Source organism: Euleptes europaea, chromosome 16 (genome assembly GCF_029931775.1).
Source record: "Euleptes europaea isolate rEulEur1 chromosome 16, rEulEur1.hap1, whole genome shotgun sequence".
NCBI classification, from domain to species: domain Eukaryota; kingdom Metazoa; phylum Chordata; class Lepidosauria; order Squamata; family Sphaerodactylidae; genus Euleptes; species Euleptes europaea.
Genome location: NC_079327.1, coordinates 48,531,040 through 48,537,039, shown reverse-complemented (window position 1 = coordinate 48,537,039; position 6,000 = coordinate 48,531,040).

The following is a 6,000-nucleotide window of genomic DNA, read 5'->3' as shown; positions in this document are numbered from 1 at the left end:
TCCAGCAGTTCTTGGGGTTCGCTAATTTTTACCGCAATTTTGCCCCGGACGTTTGCCAAGGTTGCCTTGCCAATCACGGACCTGCTTAAAACTAAGGGGAAGGGGCAGGTGGCTACTGCTGCTCATTATCAAGTGCCTTGGGATGACCGCTGTCAGGCGGCTTTCGAGACTCTGAAAAGGCGTTTTACCTCCGAACCCATTCTAACCCACCCTGACTGTTCGCATCCGTTCACCCTTCAGGTGGATGCCTCAGAGAAGGCCATGGGGGGCGCTCTCCTTCAGAGGGATGCTCAGGGAGTGATCAGACCCTGCACCTATTTTTTGAAGAAATTCTCCGGTCCCAAACTTAACTGGCCGATTGGGGAAAAGGAGGCCATGGCGATTAAGCAAGCCCTCACGATCTGGCGCCAGTTCCTAGAGGGTGCGGCTGATCCTTTTGAGGTCTGGACGGATCACCGAAATCTGGAGGCTATCTTGGGGCAGAGGAAGCTGTTGGCCAAACAGCTCCACTGGGCGGACTTCTTCTCCAAGTTCTGTTTCACAATTAGGCACGTCCGGGGAGGGAGAATAGCCTGGCTGATGGCTGTCCCAGATGCCGCAATACGACTGCAAGGTCAAGTGGCCGGTAGGGTCCCTCTTTACCCCGGAATACCTGGGCTTGGACCCAGAAGGGGCAAGTGCAGGGGTCCTGACCAGAGCCCAAGCCCGTGTGGCAGCTCTGGAGCCAGTCCTGGACTCCTCACAGGAGGGGGCTGACTCTGCCCCCCAGTCCCTGGCAGTCCCAGGGGATCTTCCTGAGACCTTCCAAGATAAGTGGGGGGAAGCCCTTCAGGAGGAGTGAAGGGATAAGTCCCTCCCCCCCCCAGGTGGAGGACGACGACGGCACCCTGAAGGATAAGACTTATGTCCCCCAGAGACTGCGGCGAGAAGTGTTAGAATGGAGCCACAGCTCAAAGACGGGGGGGGGGCATTTTGGGTTTGTAAAGACTCTACACCTGGTGAGATGTCGTTTCTGGTGGCCGGGGATGCACCAGGACATCGATGGTTTTATAAAATCTTGCCCAATGTGTGCTATGAGTAAACGCCTGATGGGGAAGTCTCCCAGTTTGTTAAGGCCCCTGAAGACTCCGGAGGCGCCCTGGCGGGTGATCGGGATGGATTTCTTACTGGCCTCCCCCCTAGTCAGGGGAAGTCGGTTCTTTGGGTGGTCATCGACCTTTTTTCGAAGCAAGTTCACTTTATACCGTGCGAGGGAATGCCCTCAGCCCACAAATTGGCTCATCTGTACACCAGATCTTCCGACTACACGGTTTTCCTCGGAAGATCGTGAGCGACAGGGGGTCCGTGTTCGTATCTAATTTTTGGAAAGTGTTCTTAGGACTGGTAGGTGTGCAACAGGGTTTATCGTCGGCCTATCACCTGCAGACTGATGGTCAGACAGAAAGGGTTAGCACAGTGGTGGAATGTTACTTGCATTGTTTCGTAAATTACCACCAGGACAATTGGGTTGACCTGCTACCGCTGGCTGAGTATGCTTACAGCAATTCAGTACACTCAGCTACAGGCTTGAGCCCCTTCAAGGCAGTTTACAGTATGGAATGGGTGTCCGCTGTGTACATGAGTGCCCCCACCCTGATAGCTGAATTCCGCCGTAATTACCCCACCAAACCGAGAGATCCGGGGGAGTGGTCTTTGGGGAGGCCAAATGTCAGCTAAGGCTTTCTGGCTTTCTGCCTCTGCCCCTCCTCCCCCCGGCATCTACACCTCAATGGAGACCTTCCCGGCTAATCGTTAGTGTGTTACCAGGTCCTGTGGAACAATGCCTGGGAGCCCTGGAAATCACCTAGCTATTTCACGCTTTAGTTTCATGTATGGTTTTTCAATGAGTAGTTACCGGCAGTTACCGTCCGTATTGTCTCCACGTATCTGAGCCATCAAGACAACTCTGCCGCATCTCGTCCTTTTGTATTTTGCCCTGAACCTAATCTATCCTATTGTATGTACCCTATAAATGTACCGGTGTTTCCCCATGTCTGTATTCTAGCCTTATGTTTCTATGGACTTACTGAACTCGCTGGCTTTCTGTCAGCCCTTGGCCCACAGAACCAGAAATCACCACAAAGTCATATAGAGTCCAAACAGATGGCTTTTACTGGTCAATTAGGCATACAGTGCAAACGAATAAAATGACAGCTATGAGAGGCTCACTAGCTGGGAGATATTATAAGGCAGGGAAGGCGGGAGATTACACGTACAGGCTGAATACAGTTTCTCAGGAGCTGGGTTCCCAGGCCTAGGTATGCGACCTTGGGGGGCAGACAATACAACGCAGAGACAGAGGCAATAACGAAACCGAGATAGCAGCCTGACATTCTGCTCCCCTCAAGGCCCCCTCCCAGTTCGCAAGGGGGCTGGCCGATCTGGGTAAGCAATGTGAAAGGCGTCGACGAGGTCGGGGGCGGAGACATCCCGTGCACGTACCCATTCGTCATAGGCAGGGGGGAAATGTTTCCAACGGACCAAATATTGCAGGTTGCCATGGTGAACACGGGAGTCAAGGATCTTGGAGACTTCGAAGTGTTCCTCCCCCCCCACCATGATGGGTTGCGCAGGAGGTGGGTCCGGATGCCATCGTGGAGAAGCAACATGGGGTTTGAGGAGGCTAATGTGGAAAACAGGATGCACACGCCTCAAGGACTTGGGGAGAGCCAGTTCCACCGTGACAGGGTTTATGACCCGGGTGATGGGGAAAGGGCCAATGTATTTGGCACTGAGCTTATGGCACGGTTGGGTGGAACGGAGATTTTTGGTGGAAAGGTAAACCAAAGTACCCACTTGCAGATCACCCCCGGGGGAGCGATGTTTGTCAGCTTGTGCTTTGTATTTACGTTTGGCTCGGTCGAGGTTGCTAACGAGCCAGGGCCAAGTGGTACGGAGGGCGTGTGCCCAGGAGGCAATGTCGGGGTTCCCCTCCCCCTCTATATCATCTGTAGGAGCGATGGGACTGAAATCTTGTCCATACACAGCAAAAAATGGGCTAAAACCTGTGGATTGATGCATGGCATTATTGTAGGCATATTCTGCTAAAGGTAACAGTTCTACCCAGTTATCCTGGTGGTAGTTAACATAACAGCGTAAATAACATTCAAGTACAGCATTGACACGTTCAGTTTGACCATCAGTTTGAGGATGGTATGCACTAGACAACCCTTGTTCCACTCCCACCAACTTGAGGAAAGCTTTCCAAAACTTAGAAACGAAACCACTGCCGCGGTCACAAATTATCTTACGCGGAAACGAATGTAAACGAAAGATATGCGTCACGAAGAGGCGGGCCAGTTTCTGAGCAGAGGGGATTCCTGCGCATGGAATCAAATGTATTTGCTTAGAAAACAAATCAGTAACAACCCACAATACAGTTTTACCCCCACTGAGAGGGAGATCAGTCATGAAGTCCATAGCAATCACTTCCCAAGGTTTGCTGGGCGTTTCAAGAGGTTGTAGCAGTCCCGGGGGTTTGCCCTGCGATCGTTTCGCAGCGGCACAAACGGGACAGCTGCGGATGAAGGAGTCAATGTCGGAACGCATTCCCCCCCACCAGAACTGTCTGCGCAATAAGTGAAGGGTTTTCAGGAACCCAAAGTGCCCAGCTGTTTTGGCTCCATGGGCTAAATGTAAAACGTCCTTTCGGAGAGCCTTGGGGACATATAATTTCGAGTCCTTGTACCAGGATCCTCCTTGTTCCAAAACACCAGGAGGTAGGGTATGAGCGGAACGTTCTAAAAGGCACTGATCCCGAAGGACAGTTAAAAAGGACTCGGAAATGGGGATTTTGGAGGGGGCCCCCCCGTCGGCCATGGAGATCTTAGAAACAGTTATGGGGCTAGTGCTTACGTGCGGCGGCGCGCAGACTGCAGGCGGCTGGGCGGTCGGAGGGGTAGGAAGGGCGGGAACTCCGGTTTGTTGTGGTGGCGGCTGGGCAGCCGGTTGAGCTGGCGGAGCTTGTACGTTGGGTAAGGTGTGTTGATGCTGGGATCGAGTTTGTACAGCCAGCATAGGTAGAGCCCCACGTTGCATAGGGGTGAACAGAGAGTTGGTGGGTCTTTCGAGTTTTACCGGATATTGTGGTAAACGGGAGAGGGCATCCGCAAGAACGCTCTGTTTCCCAGGGACGTGCTTCAGGGTGAAACGGAACTGCGCAAAGAACTCCGCCCACCGTTGTTGTTTCGCCGATAGCTTATGGGACCCCGTGAGGGCAGCTAGATTTTTGTGATCGGTCCAAACCTCAAAGGGGACTTTAGACCCCTCCAAGAATTGTCGCCATAGAGTCAGTGCATGATGAACTGCTGAGGCCTCTTTCTCCCAGATGGGCCAGTTTAATTGAGCGTGCGCAAATTTTTTTGAAAAGTAAGCGCAAGGGTGAAGAAGACCATCCGGTCCTTGCTGGAGGAGAGCCCCTCCCATGGCTACATCGGAAGCATCGACTTGCACAATGAACATTTGATTTGGGTCTGGGTGCTGTAGCACCGGCTCCGAAGTGAAGAGGCGTTTGAGGGCTAGAAAGGCGGCTTGGCATTGCTCAGTCCATAGGATTTTCGCGGAGGGCAAGGCAGCCGAGCTTATTTTTCCCTTAGTTTTCAGTAGGTCCGTAATGGGTAGAGCCACCTGGGCGAAGTTAGGGATGAATCCTCGATAGAAGTTTGCAAATCCCAGAAACTGCTGGACTTGCTTCCGGTTGGTGGGGGGAGTCCAATCGAGGACGGCTTGGACTTTGGCGGGGTCCATGCGAAGACCTTGGTGGGAGATGATGTATCCCAAAAACGTGAGTTTGCTTTGGTGAAATTCGCACTTAGCTAGTTTTGCGAAAAGTTGATGGTTACGCAGGCGTTGCAGAACTTCCCTGACCAGAGCCACATGCTCGTCCATAGTTTTCGAATAAATGAGAATATCATCTAAGTAGACCACCACCCCACGATATAGAAGGTCATGTAGGATTTCATTGATGAGTTGCATGAAGACCCCCGGAGCCCCTTTTAATCCGAACGGCATCACAAGGAATTCATACATTCCGAAACAGCTAGAGAAGGCAGTGAGGTGCTCATCCCCTTCGCGGATACGGACTCGGTAGTAAGCTTCCACCAAGTCTAATTTAGAGAACACACGGCCTTCCTGTAATTGTCCCAAAATATCGGATATTAATGGGATAGGATAGGCATTGGTCTGGGTAACCGCATTGAGCTTTCTGAAGTCAATGCACAGGCGAAGGTCGCCCTCTTTTTTCCGGACGAAAAACGCGGGGGCCGAGTTTGGGGCATTCGAAGGGCGAATGAACCCTCTGGCGAGGTTTTTGTCCAAAAAGTCCCGGAGGACAGTGCGCTCGGAAGCGCTCATAGGGTAAATCTTACTCTTGGTTAATGTGCAGTCCTTTACCACTTCAATCGCACAGTCTGAGGCCCGGTGGGGGGGTAAGGCATCACATTCCTTAAGGTCGAAGACATCTTCAAAGTCTCGGTATACAGCGGGTAGAGCCGGTGGTGCTGGGGCAGTAGAGGTTAATGCTGGAACGGGCGGATATGGCAGAGCAAAGTTTTGCCGATGCTGGTCGCAGGTGGGACTAGCGAAGGAGATAGTGTTTGTATCCCAATCAATACTGGGACTATGTCCTTTAATCCAGTTAATTCCCAAGACCACTTCAAATCGGATAGGGGCTATAGTGAAGTCTATTTGTTCCCAGTGGGAACCAATTCCCATTGCCACCCCTATGGTGCGGTGATCAACTGGACCCCCCTGGAAATGGCTTCCGTCCATTTGGGCAAATTGGACGGGGGCGGGTAAAGCCTCAGAGTCGGCTCTGAGTGCAGCAAAAGTGGTTTCGCTTATGAGAGTGCGACAGCAACCGGAGTCAATTAGTGCTTTGACGGGGATTTGTGGGCCACCGTTAAGTTGCTGTAAAACTGCATCCACGTAGACGGTGGAGTCCACGTCTTTAATTTTGGTAGG